Source organism: Vigna umbellata, chromosome 7, assembly GCF_029865625.1.
Source record: "Vigna umbellata cultivar VRB3 chromosome 7, Vumbellata_1.0, whole genome shotgun sequence".
Classification (NCBI taxonomy): Eukaryota; Viridiplantae; Streptophyta; class Magnoliopsida; order Fabales; family Fabaceae; genus Vigna; species Vigna umbellata.
This window is the reverse complement of record NC_142171.1, coordinates 14,007,350-14,027,840: the sequence shown is the minus strand read 5'-3', so window position 1 is coordinate 14,027,840 and position 20,491 is coordinate 14,007,350. Positions and strand designations below refer to the sequence as shown.

Sequence of the window (20,491 nt, the reverse complement as noted above, 5' to 3'; positions counted from 1 at the left end):
TCCTCTCAACCTCACTTTTCTTTCTTCACTTTCTTCTTCTTTTTCACTCAACACAACTTCTTCTTTTTCACTCAACTCAACTTCTTCTTTTCTCTCAATTTTTCTCTCTTCCAACCTCTCACTACTTATGCTCATAATAAGATTACACTCCTCTTTAGGGTTAACTTCAGTATTAGCCTCAAACTGCTTCTCAGATTTCTCCTCCAACTTTTTAGTCAGTTGGCCAACCTATATCTCCAAATTCCTTATAGGAGCTTCAGTGCTCTTATGATTGGAGATAGACACTTGCATGAACTGTTGGAGTGTCTCTTCTAGCTTTGTAGTTCTTTTAGATAAGGAGGGTTGTTGTTATCATTGTTGTTGTTGTGGTCTATTGAATTGTCCAACTTTCCCTTGACCCACACTTAGGTAAGGTTTCCATCCTTGGTTGTAATTACTTGGACGAAATTTATTACCTTGACCCATGAACTTGACTTCCTCTTGGGTATCTTCTGGCATAGCACATTGACCATTAATATGATCTCCACCACACAACTCACAAAGTTGTTGTTGAACTTGAGAAACGTTCTACAACTCCTTTGGCAATTGAGAGATTTTCTTCATCAAAGTTTCCAATTGTTGAGTCATAATCTTGATATTGTAGTTGTAGAACTCCTTTCTGTTGAAGTTGAATTCTTTCACTGTGCATCTCATTATCATTGGTAGTCATATTTTCAATCAACTCATAAGCTTCCTCTAGAGTCTTGCACTTGATATTACCTCTAGCTGAGGCATCCAACATCAATTTAGTCTGTGAGCTTAGACCTCCAAGGAATAGACTGAATACTGTAGGATCATCAAAACCATGTGTGGGTGTCTTCCTCAATAAGCCTTTAAATTTGTCCCACGCTTGACCTAATGTTTCATCCATGCCCTGCCTGAAAGAAGAAATTTCTTGTTTACCTTTGTTCACCTTTGATTATGGGAAGTATTTGTTTAGAAACTTTGAAACCACGGCTTCCCACTCAATAAAGTTGTTCTCTGGAAAAGAGTTCAACCACATCTTAGCATTGCCTCCCAAAGAGAAAGGGAACAAGCTAAGTCTAATAGCTTCATCTGGCACGCCATTGACCTTCATAGTATTGCATATCTCATTGAATGTGGTTAGATGCTCATATGGATTTTAATGTGATAATCCATTGAATTGGTTGCTCTTCACCAATTGAATCAAAGCAGGCTTCATCTCCATATTTTCAGAATTAACCCTTGGCCTTGGAATGCTATTAAAATGATGAGGGCCAATAACTGTTGCATAATTTGCCAGGGTACGTCTACCATTATACTCTTCAGCCATATTTTATGTTTCCGGGTCAGATATTTGAGGTGAAGGTTGTAAAAGAGTCTCAAGAGAAGGGAAAAGTTCTTTAGACGTCATGTTCTCCTTTTTCTTCAACTATTGTCCAGACCTGCAAGAAGAGGTTCATAAATTTTCGTGCTTCTAGTCCAAATTGTACCCTGCATACACTAGAGAAAAAAACACTAGAGTACCCAATTAGCACCAACAGATAAAAACAAAAAAATACAAATAAAGATAAAGTATAATCGGTTAAAAATAACACAAAAGTACAGTTTAAACCACGAGTCCCCGGCAATGACGCCAAAAACTTGTTAAGACCTCGACAAGTGTACCGAATCGTATCAAGTAATAATAAATGGTAAGACCAAGTATCGTTTCCCAAGAGACTCACGACACTAAACAATCATGTAATTACTTAACTAATTAAGATTTTGAAGAAAAATTTAGGGTTTTTAAATGTAAAAATAAGAAAGTAAATATGAATGCAGTTTTGATCAATTGAAGAGAAACACAAAAGTGAATAATGATGTTGGTATTATAAGATGAAGATGTTGTTGGGGTTTAGATTTCACCTATTCACTCTCATGCATATAAGAATTCTTCTGTTTTATTAATTGTCAATGTCACTTTCTAAATTACTTAGAACTCGATGTCTCGGCGAAATAAGCCTATCCTTAATTACTAGACCATAATGTCTTGCATCCCTAATAATTAATTTTGCATTACGAACGGAAGCTTAAGACAACCAAGTGTTCTATCTCTATGTCTAAGCAACAGTTCCCATGGGAAAAATTCCTTGGTTCTAGGTTTCTAGGTATTTGTCAATAACAAAGAAAACCAAAAATCATGCCTTGAATGAGTTAAACATAACAAGCATAGAGCAAAGGAGAATAACCCTAATAATTAATGAAAGAAGTATATATAAATCGAAATCAATTCAAATACATGAGAGTTTACAGGTTACATCTTACCCAACAACAAATGAATTTAGTTCCCACTTGTCATGGAGAAACTATAATGGAATGAGAATGAAAGATAAACCCTAAAAACCGAAAAGGAGAACTTCTGCATCCAATTCTGCCTATAGAGAGTTGAAAAAGTATGAATTTGCTTCCCTTTTGTCAAAAGATACCCCCCCTAAGTCGTGCATGTCCTTATATGCAGTTGAATTGGATCATTGGCCAACGTCACCAGCGCTCAGCGCCCCTACTAAGGGCGCCCAGGCGAACTTACGAGAGAAGTGGCGCTCAGCGCCCCAAGAAGGGCGCCTAGGCATGAAACGGTACTCGAAGACTAGCGCTTAGCGTCCTTGAAAGGGCGCTTAAGCGTGGGTGCAAGACACCTGCGCTGAGGGCCCCAAAAAAGGGCGCCTAGGCGTGGGTGCGAGACACCTACGCTGAGGGCCCTAGAAAAAGGCGCCCAGGCGTGGGTGCGAGACACCTACGCTGAGGGCCCCAGAAAAGGGCGCCCAAGCGTCCTGCGACCTTCTGTAGTCTTCTCTTCTAGTGCTCTTTCTTTCCTTTCTGGGTTCCAACTTCTTGATATTTTAACTCCACTTCCAATTTATCCCAATTTCCTACAAAATCAAGGGAATTTAGTGATAAAATCCTCAAGTATAACATCAACTCTCTTATTCACAAAAATAAGCTAAAAACAAGAGAACCAGTATTAACAGTTGAATATACCATTATCTATGTTACAATTTTGATATTAAAACAACCCTTTTTGACTTAGAATCTTGCTTGAACTCATGTTTCACTAGTACAAAAACAACATACTACGTCGGTTATTTTTGGCTTTTAACGACGAATTCACGACCGACGTCATAGCGGGTGATGTAAATTTTACATTGAATATCACTAGGCGACGTTAATAGGACAATTTGATGTCGAATCGATCGAGAATTGACGTAAACCTAACGTCGATTTTGTCCAAGGACGTGAGGTTACGTCCGTTAGTAAAGAGAATGACGTTCAATATTTGAATAAATATTTATATTTATAGTAAGATTTGTCGTCTTACGTACGAGGGAAGGGACGTAAAGTTAACGTCGTTACGGTAGATAACAGACGTAATGTTCACGTCGAAGTTCAAAGAGGATGTCAATTTTTGAGTAATATTTGAATAAATATTTATATTTAAAGAAATATTTGACGTCAAGTATAAGGGGATGGACATAAGGTTAACGTCGAACTTGTCGATATTGGACGTTACTGTCGATGCTTGTACGTCGAACGGTGTATACTTTGACGTTACCTTCAGTGTTTTTTTTTAGATTTGATTCGGTTTAGCTCATTTAACCAAACCTGAAATACAAAAACCAGTTTTCCAATTCATATATATTCACAAAATTAATTAATTTAAACCATGCTATCATCAATTCATCAATTCTAATTAAATAGTAAAACTAAAAGACGCTAATGTTATCATCAAAACATAAAAGAACCCAGTTTTCCATGCATCTATTCACAATATTGATCTATTCATAGTATTCATCTATTCTCAATAATCTATTAATAGTTTAAAAGCTGCACAAGTAAGCAAATGCTACTATCATGAAAGGAAAAACCTAAAGCTATAGCTATTTAAAATGTTTATTCAAATATCCTGCCCAATCCTCTCTTCTCGTCTTTATTACTGAAGTGGACAATGGAGAGGTAGTGTTGAACCGTTGCATAATCAAGGAAACTTTACTATTATATTCATTTTAATGTCAAAAGTTTATTGATATTTGTAAGATTTCAAATGTAAATTTCTACCTTAGTCCATTCCCCTCTGATTTCTGCTCGGATGCTTGCCTTTATCCATGACATGATGTAGTAGCCACATGCCCAGGAATCATTATGCTTGTTACACTAAACATGTGAAATAACTTAGTCAAATGTAATGGTTTAAATTTAACTACGAAAACTAAAGGTTAAAGATCAACGAATTCCAACCTTAGGATATATAATTTCAAGTTGTTGTCCTTTGGTCCTAGTCACAACTCTAAACAAATTTGAAACATTTGAAACATTAGAAACACAATTTAATATATTAATATCATAATGAATTGATAAGAATGAATGTAATACTTACCTTTGTATCAAGGACTTCAACTCCGCTTTAATCTTCCTATGAACAGAACAAAACCATACAACTTGTGCTTTTTTTGGAATGATCACCATGAGTTGCCAATGGCCCCTATCATGTAAAGACAACTAGTGAGTTAGTTTATTGATTAAAATTTGATAAAAGTTGCCAATTGGGAAACACATACACATCAATGTATGGTGCGATATATATCTCTCTGTTAGACTCAATCATCCATGTTTGAATGTATGATTTTCTGAAATCTAATGTGTTTCCAGATGGTTGAATGGTCTGAGGTTCAAGAAAGCCATAAACTGACGCCCGACCTGATTCAACTACGATGGTGTCCATGTACCTGTAAGAATAAAGTTAAGTATATTTATTAAAAAGTAATAATACTAATATCAAAATTGGAAAATAACAAATAAAAAACTTACATGCACCATAGTTGTATGCATGCAATGTTGAGCATTTTTTCTCCACCAATGATCTCATATGCATCATCAAAATTAATATACAATAGAACATGGCACTCGAGGCCAAATGTTCTTAACTCCCACAACATCTCTACCGGTCCTTTTCTCAACTTATTTAATCTGGAGGTCAATATGGATATAGCATCATGGTCTTCTGCTTCCTCACGAGCCTCATTCATAGGTTGAGCAATTGGTTGTTTCTCAGGACGATAGACTTGCAACTCACATTTACAAAAGTTAGGAATCGTTTAATTATTACTTGAAGATTTAAGATAATAAAAAGAAGAATATAATACCGCTGGTGGGCCAAAATATGGCATGATCATAGCCTTAGGCCAAGCTATAAATGTGCCTAAGACCTCCCCCACGAATTGGATTTCAGATGTAGGCACTAACACTCGAGCCTGGGGGTCTCTTGGATCATCAATCATTACCCGCGCGTGAGTGGGCAATGAAGGAGCACCATGAATGGTCTAGCCTCCTGCAATCTGTCGTCCCATGGCCATTACACGCGAAGGATCCTCATCAACCAAAAACTCATACTGAATATTGTAATCAGTACGATCTGCAGTAGAGCATGAGCCTTTGGTGCTCACACGAGGTGCAGTAGGATCATCTGTAGGGGCGTCCTCCTGCTGTGACTGTTGTTGTTGCTGTTGTTGTTGTTGTTGTTGTTGTTGTTGGGTGATCATCGCAAGTTTTTCTTCGAGCATTCTGAAGCATTCGCCCATGCTTTCCTCTAATTCGACTTGCACCTGTTGCCTGATGCTACTGACCATTTCCTGAGTCACGACTTCTGTGCTTCTTGGTTTAGGGCCAAAGTAGTCCCTTAGTCCAATAGCTCCTCCAATAGCACACACACGACCTGGACGGTCTAGCCGACCTGTGGCTGCTACTAGGAGGTCGTCCCTACCTTGTGCCACAAATGTGCCTTGACTCTATTGGTCAACCAAGTCCTCCTGCATATCATAATGAAGTTAGACACATTAAAAAGTTTGTTACATAATTTTTTTATGAACTATGGTAATCAATTAAAAGTTTCCACTTACAATTCTCTGGGATATCTCCTGAGCAGACTGGGATGTAAACTGGCCATTGGACTTTGTTCGTGCAGCCTTCCACAATTCATGTCTGGCTTGTGGAGGTGGTAGATCAGGTGACTCAAGACCTAACTCCTTAGCGTGACGTTTTCTCATCTTTTTCTCTAATAACGCATAACCACTACGTGACAGTACGTGTGGTGTATCATTAAGCTTTTACCTCTACTGGGCGGCTATCCTTTTCACCTATGAAAAAATGAAAATCATTAAGCATAAATAACAAATTAACATCTTGTGTGACTAGAGAAAAATATTAAAAAACATACCTGCCACTCAGGAATAAGTCTAGATTCTTTAAATTGCACCCACTCCTCCTTAGTTATTTTATATTTTATACAAGGAGTGTCGTTCTGTTTAAAGCCAAAGACATATTGACGTGTCATTCTCGTCTTGAAGTCCCTCCACCGGACTGCAATGTGGGATAAAATCTTCTTCCTTATCCTCTCATCATTAGGGATATCCCAATTTTCCTGTTAAAAACAAAATTAATGTTAAAGTATGATCAACAAAAATAAGTCAATGATGGAAGTAAAACATCTTAAGCAATGCAAGCATTAAGCAAAGAGGAAAAACCCTAACTAATGATGAAAAAAAAAGCATAAGTCTTAATTAAAAGATGTAAAAACAGATTCCATATATAAGAGCTTCAAAAGATTACATTGATTCCCCAACAAACATACAGAGTTTAGTTCACCATATTCATGGTGAACCTAGATGAATTACAATGAAAGAATGAAAGATAAAACCCTAAAAAAAAGTGAAGAGGAAGCCTCAGCATCCAAGATCCTCCTTCAAAGGGGTGGAAGAGAGAGTGTTTGCTTCGTTCCAGCCAAAGATACAAACCCTAGGACGTGCAAGTCCTTAAATAGGGCATAAAAATAACATAAAACAAGTCCAAGCCCATAAAAACAAAAGAAAACCGGTCCAAGCCCACTTAGAATGGCGCTCAGCGGTATTTTACCGCTGAGCGGTACTAGCGCATGATCCATTTTGCCCCCCAGCTGCTGTTTTGCCCCTCAGCGGTGATTTCGGCACCCGAAAAGTGCCGCTCAGCGGTATTTTTCCGCTCAGCGCCACTCGGTCAGACTTTTTCTGCATTCTGGTTGGTTTTTCAGCATTCTGGTTGACTGGTTGACTTTTCTGGTTGACTGGTTGACTTTTCTGGTTGACTGGTTGACTTTTCTGGTTTCTGGTTGACTTTTCAGCACTCCAATCATTCGGTATTTCAATTCTTCTTTCAAATCATTCAATTAGCCAACAAAATCAAGGGAATCTTGCACAAAACCATTAAATGCACTTTCAACTCTCTTATCCTCAAAACTAAAGCAAAAATATGAGTTCAAGCTAGTTTCTAAGTCTTAAAGGTTGCTTTTGGTATCAAATTTAAGCATAAAAATAACGGTTTTTCAACCGTTATCACAACCCCAAACTTAAAACTTTGCTTGTTCTCAAGCAAACAAGATGTAACTCAATCTTCCATCAATCCATATAATGGTTCACCACATTCAAAAATCCTTCTTTCAAGACAAGTAAATACTCAATTTAGCTCATCATCAAGACTTCAATCAAGATGTGCACATGCTTTTAGTGATCACTCAAACACATACTATCCAACAAATGCTATTTTCATGAATGATCAATTAACTAAACAAAGATGTTTTTATGTGTTCATGGAATCTATCCTCACTAGATAGAGTGTTTCACTCAAACACATAAGTGTATAGGAGATATTCACTCATTCACTCTACTATTACAATGTCACATGAATCAACTTTGCCTTTCATTTAACCACAATCAAAAACACTTCCTAGTAAGCATCATCACAAGGACTTTTCTATGGCTTATAACGTGGCTGGGCTAACAAGAAAATTGGTTTTTCTAGATCACAAAACCCTTGAGTTAAGAGAAACATATAAACACAATCATTCTTATTTATTCCCAACTTTCTTTTGCATTGAGCTTTGCTTTTTCTTTTCTTTTCTTTCTCTTTTTTTCTTTTTCTTTTCACATACTTAATTCTTAGCTCTTAGCTCAATGCTTTCAATTTCCCTTTCTATTTTCCAACAACCCCAAACTTGAACATTTGTCAATACCACAAAATATTTTCTACTTAACTCAAGGTAAAGCTTTTCAACAAGGGTTTTCAAATCATGTTCAAGGCTAGAGGTTCAAAGGATATAACACATAGTGTTCTCTTTTAGTGGGCTCAATTTATGAATTTGGTTAATAGAAGGGTTATCAACAAATGGCCTTGATCATATGATGCAAACAAGCAAGTAATTCAATCATAGAAAACCTGGGCAAAGTCATTCATGCTTTCACAGTAATAGTATTCAACAATAACAACTCTGGAGCTCAAAACCTCACATATAAGCTCATTCACATTCCACATATAACATCCTGCTTAGAATCATAATCACAATCATAACATCTTGCATTTGTTCACAATGCTTGTGAACCACCTATATAAGCATATAATGTGCACATTCTCAACATCAATCAATATCAAAGCATCATCAGGCATTACTTATCAAACAACAATCATAAGCAAACCATCATAACAAACAAAATTTCCAATTGAGTACATCAAATCCTATTCTAAAAACATAAGTGATTGATAAAACAAATCCTACTCTAGTGCTTTGAAAAACTCAGCCCCATCAATGATGCTCTCTCCCAACCCCAAACTTAGATGGAAAACTAGTGAGAAAGTGAGTGGAAGGGAGATTTTCTAAAGAGGAATGAAAGGAAAAATGTAGAGAACCTTTGAAAAAGTGTTTAGGAGTGTGTGTGTAGAGAAGAATATGGAAATAGAGGCCAAAACGTGACTTAGGGTATAAAAATACCCTAATGGGCTCGGGTTCCGCTAAGGGGCAATCTAAGCCCCTTTTACGATACCACCGCTCAGCGACAATTTGCCGCTCAGCGGCACTTTCGTGTTGTGCTTTTCTTCTTCCTAGCTTACCCTAGGTGCCTTCTACTCATGCCCCTCACTTGCTCCCTGCAATTAATTTCTCAGATCACTCAAACATTCAATCCCTATCATGCAACTAAAGCAGAATCAAAACAAACAATACAGATAAAATCAATCAACTGGGTTGCCTCCCAGGTAGCGCTTGTTTAACGTCACGAGCCTGACCCAAAATCCTCCAGCACCCTTCAGTAGATGCAAATCTTTCTTACCAACACCCATCAGTAGGTGTATACAAACATAGTATCCTTCAGTAGATACTCTTCCGCCTAACATCCATCAGTAGATGTAAACCCTGTAACAAACTTATAACAAAAACAAAAATACCCAAAAGTTCAAAATTACATCACCAAACCAAAAATTAAAAGTTCTTAAATCACTGGGTTGCCTCCCAGCAAGCGCTCTTTTAACGTCACTAGCTTGACCCAATAAAGCTCATGTTCCTTCTTCTTTTTCTTCTTCTTTCTACTGAACTTCTTTAGAAATTTGATCAAACCAGGAACCTGTTGCAGTGTCTCAATCATAGGAACTTTAATCTCCAATTTCTTGAAGATTTCCATAAAGCACTTGAATTTCTTTTCCTTCCTATGATTCTTCTTTAGATGAGGATGTGATTTTTCATATGATTTCTTCTTCTTTCCTCTCATCTTCTTTTTCTTCCTTTTTCTCTCCCTAAATTTTCTCTTTTTCTTTTCTTTTATTTTTTTCTTCCCTTTTCTTTTTCTTTTCAACTTCTTTATTTTCACACAAATTTTCTTTCTCTCTTCTCTCTCAACCACTTCTTTCTCTTTTTCTTCATCTTTATTTCTCTCACTCAATTCTTCTTTTTCTTTTCTCTCTATCTTTTCCTCATCGCCCCCTATTTTTTCCTCATCAAGAATCTTGTCACTTTCAGTGATAATGGCTTGCCCTTCCTCCTTAGGGTTAACTTCAGTATTAACCTCATCATTCAATCTCTGACTAATGGAATGAAGCTGCATCTCCATCCTTTTACATGATTCTTCAATGCTTTTCTGAGTAGCGTCAGAATTTTTCAAAAATTGTTGAAGGGTGTCATCCAAACTTCCTGATAGAAAGGTTTGTTGCTGTTGCTTGTTAAATTGCCCAGTTTGTCCAGCTTGCCCACTTTGTTCCTGACCAATACTTGGGTGTGGTTTCCACCCTTGATTGTAGCTCCCTTGACGGTACTGATTGGTCATGTAGTTTACATCCTCTACGGCTTCAACTGGAAAGGCACATTGACCATTGATATGGTCACCTCCACACAATTCGCATAAATGGGATTGTACCTGTGCAACAGTCTTTAACTCTTATGGCAATTGTTCAAGTATCTTTGAGAGAGTCTCCAATTGTTGAGTTATTAACTTGTTCTGAGCTATCAAGGCATCATTGGATTGCAACTGTAGAACTCCTTTTTGTTGAATAGGAGCTCCTCTTTCACTGTTCCACTTATTAGTAGTCATGTTTTCAATTATTTCTGTGGCTTCCTTTGGAGTCTTCCATTTGATATTGCCTCCAGCTGAGGCGTCAAGCATCGTCTTGGTTTGTGAACCAAGACCTCCAAGGAAGATTAGGACTACTTCTCCTTCGTTAAATCCATGCTTGGGAGTCTTTCATAATAGGCTTTTATACCTGTCCCATGCATGCCCCAGTGATTCTTCCATGCCTTGTCTAAATGAAGAGATCTCTTGCTTCCCTTTGTTGATTTTAAAGCTTAGTTGCTGCCATTGTTGTTGTGGTTGGTTCTCAAATTATCCGGCAGCTTGCCAAAATTGGCTTTGATCCATGCTTGAGTCATGTTCCCACCAGTGGTTGAGATTACTTTGGTAGAATTGAGTGCCCATATAGTTAAATTCTTGACCAAATTGCATTCTGCAGACATTAGGCACAAAACCCTAAAAACAATTGTTAGCACAAAAAGATAGAGAAAAAAAAAATCAAAGGATATAATTGAAAAGATAAGAAGATAGGAAATAAAAACAGAAAAAAATAAAAACAGAAAAATAATATAAAATAAAATAAAAACAGAAAAATAAAATAAAATAAAATAAAAACAGAAAAATAAAATAAAATAAAATAAAAACAGAAAAATAAAATAAAATAAAATAAAATAAAATAAAAACAGAAAATAAAATAAAATAAAATAATAACCAAAAAAATAAAAACAGAAAATACAACAGAAATTCAAAATTAAAGTCAAAGATAATCAATAATCACACAAATTAACCAGTTAAACCAAAGTCCCCGACAACGGCGCCAGAAACTTGATGGACAATTTTATGAACACCAAAATATGATGTCACAAACTTGTTTTTCAATCGGCAAGTGTGACCGAATCGTTCAAGTAATAAACTTGGTAAGACCAAGTATCGTTCTTCCCAAAGGACTCACGACCTAGTTTAGTTGTGTGGTTTATTGATTAGCTAAGACTGAAAGACGAAATATTTGGATTTTATATGCAAAAGACGAAAATTAAATATGTATGCATGAAGTTTTGATCAATGGCAAAAGCAAAAGATAAACACTTTCAATGAAATATATGTATGAATATGTTGTTGGGGGTCAATTTCATCTTATGCACTCTCATATATTTTAGGAATTCAACATTCAAATCATCATTGTTAATGCCACTCTCTAAAGTACCTTTCAAGAAGGCTTCTCCCTAATCACGAGTTCATACAATTCCTAGCATTCCTAATGATCAGTTCATAAGTGCAGGAGCTTAACGACAACCAATATAATATTGGGAGAAATTCCCCGGATCTAGACTTCCCCGTACGCGCCCGTATCGACAAAACCAATAATCATGCATCGAATGAGTTAAACAATGCAAGCATTAAGCAAAGAGGAAAAACCCTAACTAATGATGAAAGAAAGCATAAGTCTTAATTAAAAGATGTAAAAACAGATTCCATATATGAGAGCTTCAAAAGATTACATTGATTCCCCAACAAACATACAGAGTTTAGTTCACCATATTCATGGTGAACCTAGATGAATTACAATGAAAGAATGAAAGATAAAACCCTAAAAAAAAGTGAAGAGGAAGCCTCAGCATCCAAGATCCTCCTTCAAAGGGGTGGAAGAGAGAGTGTTTGCTTCGTTCCAGCCAAAGATACAAACCCTAGGACGTGCAAGTCCTTAAATAGGGCATAAAAATAACATAAAACAAGTCCAAGCCCATAAAAACAAAAGAAAACCGGTCCAAGCCCACTTAGAATGGCGCTCAGCGGTATTTTACCGCTGAGCGGTACTAGCGCATGATCCATTTTGCCCCCCAGCTGCTGTTTTGCCCCTCAGCGGTGATTTCGGCACCCGAAAAGTGCCGCTCAGCGGTATTTTTCCGCTCAGCGCCACTCGGTCAGACTTTTTCTGCATTCTGGTTGGTTTTTCAGCATTCTGGTTGACTGGTTGACTTTTCTGGTTGACTGGTTGACTTTTCTGGTTGACTGGTTGACTTTTCTGGTTTCTGGTTGACTTTTCAGCACTCCAATCATTCGGTATTTCAATTCTTCTTTCAAATCATTCAATTAGCCTACAAAATCAAGGGAATCTTGCACAAAACCATTAAGTGCACTTTCAACTCTCTTATTCTCAAAACTAAAGCAAAAATATGAGTTCAAGCTAGTTTCTAAGTCTTAAAGGTTGCTTTTGGTATCAAATTTAAGCATAAAAATAACGGTTTTTCAACCGTTATCACTTATCCTCTCATCATTAGGGATATCCCAATTTTCCTGTTAAAAACAAAATTAATGTTAAAGTATGATCAACAAAAATAAGTCAATGATGGAAGTAAAACATCTTAAACATACCAAAATATCCTGCCATAGTAGATTTTTGTCAACCTGTGGGACATCATCCCAACAGGTAGCGACAATAGGGACATGATATTTTGCCATCACGCCCAAAGTAACTCCTGAACGATGTTGCATGCGCCCCAATAGGCACAAATGTTCGGGGATCAAACTCCACCGTCACTGGTTTCTCATTAACCCGACGAGATGTGACATCAGGCATCCAAGTCACAGATCTACCCCCTCCTCCCGTCGGACCGGATCCAGAGCTCGTCATACCTGTTTACAAAGTGTTAGTAAATTATAGTTGGAACAGACAAAATAAATAAATTGTACAAGTAATTAAAACAATGTTAAGACACCTATTTATCCCATATGCCTTCGTTGTGATCACATCGAGTTGCATGTATTTCATCGGGTACATCATCAACCTTATTTTCAATGGTTCTTGATGAGAAGGAGCTTGTCTCAAGTATATCTATAGAGTCTTCATCATCAGTTGTGTGAATGGCTCTCCCTTCCAATACCACTGAGCATTTATGATTCACTGAGTCAGTGACATAGAATATTTGTCTTGCTTGACTAGCCATAATAAATGGTTCATCCGTGTAACTCATTTTGTTAAGATCCACCAAAGTGAATCCGAGGTCTTCTGTCACCACACCAGAATTACTGTCAACCCATTTACACTTGAAAACTGGAACTCTAAAAGTGACATAATCAATTTCCCAAATTTCTTGTATTATTCCAAAATAACTTATTGATGTTGTAATTGGATTCTTATCCTTGGAACTGGAAAAGTGTACAGCCTCAACTTGTAGGGTAACTCCACTATTTTGAACTCTACTTTTATCGTCTTCCTCCTTTGAATAGAACAAGTAATTGTTTATGTAATAGCCGCCGAAAGTGATCACATCAGTGTTAGGTCCACGAGCTAGTCTCAATAGATTTTCAGAAACATTCGGAGTCGCATAAATATTTTTCTTAAATCAAGCTAAAAATGATTTGTTATGTTCATTAAGTGTCCACTTTTCACTCATACGTGGATGTGCTGACTTAATTTCACCAATGTGTTGTGAAATGTAAGGAATAACATCCTCTGTGTTGTTTAAAATGTACAAATGTGCTTGATTAACTTCTTTTCCACTAACACTTTCAATCCTTACTCCTCGAACTCCCTTTCCTTCACGTATGTTTTTGATGAGTCAATATTTTCTCAATTTCACTTAGCTTATTGTACCGAATTTAATCAGGGAATTGTGCTTAAATGTTCGGTATTTTTCCGTTTTTGCTAATTGTGCTTAATTTGACCAAAAATTCTTATTTTAATTAATTTGAATTATTTGAGCTAATTATTTTCATTATTGATTGTAGGTAAATTGTTGGATAATATTTGGGACATTTTGAAGGTCAAAAGAAAATGACACATCAATTATATTTTAAGCTAAAATGAGTGAGGAGGTGTGAATTTCATATTTGGGGGTGCAATTGGAGAGGTGCACTGCTGCTGGCTGGAATGGTGCAACCGCCAGGGAGATAGTAATTTCTAAATTCAATTGAAAATGAAGTGTGAAAGGATCATGATGGAGTTTTAAGGGGTTATGTGCTGGAAGATGTTGTGCTTAAATTGGAAGAAGTGGGCTGCCACGTTTTTTTTAGGGCTGGAACAGCATGTCACGGCCCACAAATTGAAAGAGTTTTTGGTTTCTTTATTGCCTTCAAGTAGGAGCAGCTTTGGAAGCACACTCATTTGAAGAGAAGCCACGGCCCACCACACGCACACTTCACACGGTGTCTAGCAAGCAGCACACACGTCCACGCGGGAGGCTCCATTTTCCCTTTTGGCTTGAGACGGACCAGAGGTGGCATATCCAGCAACAGAGGGTGCACATCCAGCTATCTCCATGCACCCAACAACGTCACGGCCCAGGTCCAGCTTGGCAGCAGAAAAGAAGGGCTTCATTTGGCAAAGTGAAGCATGCAGCTGATCCAACAGCTCCTATCCAGCAAGCACGTCATCATCCAGCAGCTTGGTTGCAGGTCCACGTGCAGCACTGCACGAATTGAAATGAAGCACACCCGGCCCACACTTGGCTGCACACATCCAGCAAGCTTGAAAGCAGCGTCCATCACGGTCCAGCAAAAGCAGCGCATCCAGTAAGCAAGCCCAGCTATCTTCACCTTGATCCAGCAGCTTGAGACGGTCCAGCAATCCTTCACTCGGTCCAGCGGCCACAGTAAAAAGAGGGGAGAGCTGGAGAAAAGAAAAGGTGACCTAGTAGGGGAGAGTTGGAGAAAGAAAGCATGGAGGGTTACGGTTGAGTTCTTCTCTACGTTTGAATTGAGCTGGAAGGTAGCACGGACAGTAAGGAGCAAGATAGAGTGGTGATTTATTTTGGAGAGCACTAGAGATTTTATTCCTGCAGCTCTCGGTTCTTTCTCGGTTCCAGCAGCTCAGTTTTTATTCCAGCAGAAAAATGATTGTTTCTTTCTTTAGACAATATGGACAATGCTTTAATTTTGATTCCATGCGGTGATTTGATTCCAGCAGTGATTTTATGTTGCTTTAAATCATGGATGGTCCAGCCGCCACCTTGGGGGGCTTTTGTTTTGAATGTTTGGAAATTTTCATCAATGGGAGCTCACGGACCCTATGTAAGAACGTTTTGTTTTTTTTTAGTTTTTTTTATTGAATGAAAAATGGTGCAGCAGGTGTTACGGTTTGGGAGAGAATTTTAGGATACACATGCGCTGATTAATGATGCCTTTTTTTTAATTAGCTTTGGATTATTGCACTTTAGATTTATTTTTTTAATTAGCTTTGAATTATTGCACTTTAATTAATTCACATGATGGAATTAAAAAGTCTTGTTTCATGCTGCACGGTGCCTTCATGGCTAAAGCAAAATTGCACTTTTGATTTATCACCGTTTAATAGTTTTTTTTTATTCACCAACTTATGTTTTCATTCCAATTTTCCTTACGCATATGCATGTTTTATTAAATGCTTCTAAGTTTTTTTTTTTAGTGACTTATTTTTATTTTTATTTTTTTTCTTTTTTTTTCTCTTTATTTAAATTTTAATATTCACTTTGTTTTCAATTATGTTCGATTGTGTTTAATTTCCATTTTAAATTAGTTCATTTATTATCGTAAAAACTCTTAAACACCCCCCACTACGTGTTTGACCTGATTCCCGAACCACATTTGGTCCTTGAGAGACGACCTAGGAGTCACTTCCTAGTACTATACTGCATTAATTTTGCAATCAACTTTTGTGTGAGGTGCGACCCTCTCATCAGTTTTCATGTCTTTTCTTTGGAAGTCCTATTGGGTCATGATGAGTCAATATTTTCTCAATTTCACTTAGCTTATTGTACCGAATTTAATCAGGGAATTGTGCTTAAATGTCCAGTATTTTCCCATTTTTCTTAATTGTGCTTAATTTGATCGGAAATTCAAATTTTAATTAATTTGAATTATTTGAGCTAATTATTTGCATTATTAATTGTAGGGAAATTTTTGGAAATATAATTTGAGACATTTGGAGGTGAAAAGAAATACCACATCAAATATATTTTAAAATAAAATGAAAGAGAGGTGTGGGTTTAAATTTTTGATGCACATGGGAGTGGTGTATGCATTGAAGAGGGGAGTGACGTCCAGCAAATTCAAGAAGCCAGCAGCAGCAACACGCGTGAAGCAGCATGTGGTGGCAAAAGAAAAGCTGGTCCAGCAGCTTTGAATTGGTACAGCAGCCCACATTGAATCACACGTCCAGGAGGTGCACACGGAGATGGCCCATGGGGAGCATCCAGCAAGCCTTCAACTTCACGCTCCAGCTTCAACAATAGTCCAGCAAGGCTTGGGAGCAGCTCGGTTTTGGCCAGGAAAAAATGCTGCAACACGTGGAGTTGGAAAATGCAGCAACACGGCCCACACCTAATCCAGCAAAGATGGGTGTACACGGATGGCAGTCACGGTCCAGCTGTCACGGGATGGAGAATGGGAAGCAGTTTGGGGGGTGCATCCAGCAGCTCCAGCAATTTGAATTGGGTTTGGCTTCCAGCACATTCAACCACGTGAAGAAGGCATCCAGCAGGGCAATCGTTCTGAATTAAAAAGAGCAGCCGCCACACTCATTTTTCTAGATCTTGGTTTTTGGATATTGGAAAAAAGAAATGTAACGGAGAGGTGCAAACCAGCCGCCATCCTCACAGGGATTTATTTTTTTTGTTGCTGGGAACGTTTTTATTGAGAAAAAAAATGTGAACGCTGGTTTTGGATTGTCGATTTTACACACTGCCATTTTCATTTTGATTGCATTTTCTTTTCGCCCTTTTCATTCTCGGTCACAACAGGACACAAGTCATGGCCAGCTCACTTAGAAACATTTTTTTTAATTGATCTTTGCTGGTTGATGGAAGAGGCACTAGGTTGCAAGCAGCACACGGTTCCTTGGAAAAGAGAGATGATGATTCACAAGAGTAGGTGTATGTGACGTGCAACTAGAAATAGTGATTTCATTTGGCTTGTGCACGGCGTGGACAATTGAGGCTGGAGCGGTGCACACATGGGTCATGATATGATGGATTCTTCTAGGGAGCAACGTGTGTGTTGGAGCAGCCACCGAAAAGGGGGTCTCTCTCTCTCGGGTTTTCACTTAGCAAATGTAGAGTTTCTTTTTTTTTCTTCAGAAGTATGTAGTTGAGTAGTAGTGTGTGTCACAGTGATTAGAGCAATTTTCTCATATTATTTTTATCTTCATTGTTGAGTCATTTTAATTTAAGTGTTGAATCCTTGATGAATTTCATTCCAGTTAAAGTGTTTTAATTTTTATTATCCGTTCTATTTTACCGTTTACTGTTTTTCTGCATATTTATTATTACAGCGTTTTAATTTCAAGCATTGATGAATTTTGCATTCTCTAATTTTATTGTCATTTACCATTTAGTCTTACTGTCGTAAAAATTTATTTCCACGTTTTAAATTCTGTTTTATTTATATTCGGTTGTGTTTAATTTTCAGTTTTTAATTTAGTCCATCTGCATTCACAAAACTCTTCAAAACCCCCCACTATGTGTTTGATCTGAGACTGAACCACATTTGGTCCTTGAGAGACGACCTAGGAGTCACTTCCTAGTTTATACTGCATTCTTTTATGCACAACTTTTGTGGGAGGTGCGACCCTCTCATCAGGTCACAACTTGGCATATAACTTGAGCAGAATTCAATGGCTTCCTCTGCAATGTAGCGCTCTATAATCGAAGCTTCCGGTCTCAATTGATTCTTAACATATCCCTTTAAGATCTTCATGTATCTTTCAACCGGGTACATCCACCTCATGAAAACCGGCCCACATATTCGAATCTCTCTCACTAGATGAACAATGAAATGAACCATGATATCAAAAAATGAGGGTGGGAAATACATTTCCAATTGGCACAATAGTCTGATGGCCTCATTTTGCAAATCATCTAACCGTCGAGGATCAACAACTTTCTTGCAAATGGTATTGAAAAACAAACTCAAATGTGTGAGAATACCTCTAACAGAGGCAAGTAATATGGCTTGAATAGCTACTGGTAAAAGTTTTTGCATTAAGACATGACAATCTTGAGACTTTAAACCAACCAACTTTAAATCTTTCATAGAAACAAGGCTACTAATATTCGACGAATAACCTTGTGGAACCTTCACACTATGTAAACATTAAAAAAAAATTGTTTTTCTTTTTTTGAAAGAGTGTGACAAGATGGAGAAAGATAGGTGCGTCTTCCTATGGATTGCGAATGTAATTTAGAAAGGATTCCCATGTCAACAAAGTCTTTCGTGCTTTCACTCCATCTTTTGTCTTTCCTTTAACGTTTAGTAAAGTCCCAACAACACTATCACATACATTTTTTTCAACATGCATCACGTCTATGCAATGTCGCACATCAAGTTTACACCAATATGGAAGACTAAAGAATATTGATCACTTTTTCCAAATGTTTTTCTCAACGGTCTTCTTTTTATGTTTTTCGAAGACAACATCAATGTTCCTCACTTGGTCGTATACTTCTTCCCCATTATGTGGTCTGCACACTACATCATCCTCAGGACTTCCATTAAACGCTTTTTTAATCTACGGTAAGGGTGATTTCGATGAAGGAATCTTCGGTGTCTTGTGTACACAATTTTCTGCCCATGCTTAAGTTGAAGATAGCTAGTATTTTCTTCACAAATCGGATATGCAAAATGACCTTTAACACTGTAACCACTCCAGTTCCCATATGTTGGGAAATCATTTATGGTGCAAAACAACATTGTACGCAAACAAAAGTTTTCTTCTGAATATGAATCGAAGACCTCGACGCCCTCTTCCAACAATATTTTTAAATCGTTAATTAACGGTTTTAGATAAACATCAATGTCATTTCTAGGTTGTCTAGGACCCGATATCATCATAGACAACATCATGTATTTTCTCTTCATGCACAACATAGGAGATAGATTGTAAATCATCAAAATAATTGGCCATGAACTATGTTTGCTACTTAAGTTGTCATAAGGATTCATACCATCAGTAGCAAGTGCAAGTCTTAAGTTTCTCGGCTCTGCACTAAATTCGGGAAATGTGCCATCAATGTTCTTCCATTGTGGGGAATCAGCTGGGTGTCGAAGAACATTATCACATTTTCTTCCATCAACGTGCCATATAAGATTCTTCGCATCTCCTTTAACAGAAAACAATCGTTTTAACCTATGTACTATAGGTAAATACCACATGACCTTAGCCGGTGGACCTTCATTGTGTTCATCGTTATTTCCATCAAGTTTATTCTTAAATTGTGACGAACCACACGTCGGACACACCTTCATTGAAGCATACTGATATCTATACAATACACAGTCATTGGGACATGCATGTATCTTTTGGTATTTCAAACCCATTGGACATAGAATTTTCTTTGCGTCGTAATTAAGGATAGGTAACGTGTTATTTTCTGGTAGCATCTCCTTCAGCAACTCCAATAATTCTGTGAAACTTTTATCAGTCCATCTGTTTCTTGCTTTCAAACAAAACAATTTCAAAGTAGTCGATAACCTTGTAAAATTGATGCATCCTGGATACAACTCTTGCTCCGAATTATTTTTAAGACTATCGTATAAATGAGCTCTTCCAAAATTTTGTTCGTCAACGTCACGTACCATTTCGTCTAAATGATTACTCATCCATTCGTTGACGTAATCCGAACCTGTTAAAGTTGTTGGCTTATATAATACTTCCCCATGCCAAGTCCAAACTGTATAACTTCTCATTATTCCATAGATGAACAAATGATCACAGATGTTGTCCAAGTCTTCATCTACTTGATTGAGACAACAAACTCAAGGGCAAAAATATGCCCCGTTCACTGGTTTTGCGTGTTCTTTAACATATTGTATGAACTCAGAAACCCCTCGCTCATACTCTTCACTAATACGACGCTGATGAATCCAGCTTCGATCCATACTACTACACTAAACGAAAAGAATCCACGAAAAAAAAAACTAACTTACGTAGAGAAACAAATATAAATACCTATCATACGTTGAAGGAAAAAAATAAACTATCATAGTATACGTACATGCTAACAGTTGAAAAACTGTTATTTTTATACTTAAAATTGATATAAAAAACAACATTTATGACTATAAACTAGCTTGGAATCATACTTTTGCTTATGTTTTTGAAAATAAGAGAGTTGGACAGGTTT

General features: G+C 37.3%; 2 pseudogenes; both read right to left on the bottom strand.

The window, feature by feature from the left end:
* Nucleotides 1-4,841: 4,841 nt before the first annotated feature.
* LOC148195195 (uncharacterized) lies at nt 4,842-20,246 on the bottom strand (annotated as a pseudogene).
* LOC148195196 (uncharacterized) lies at nt 13,112-18,401 on the bottom strand (annotated as a pseudogene).
* Nucleotides 20,247-20,491: the final 245 nt, after the last annotated feature.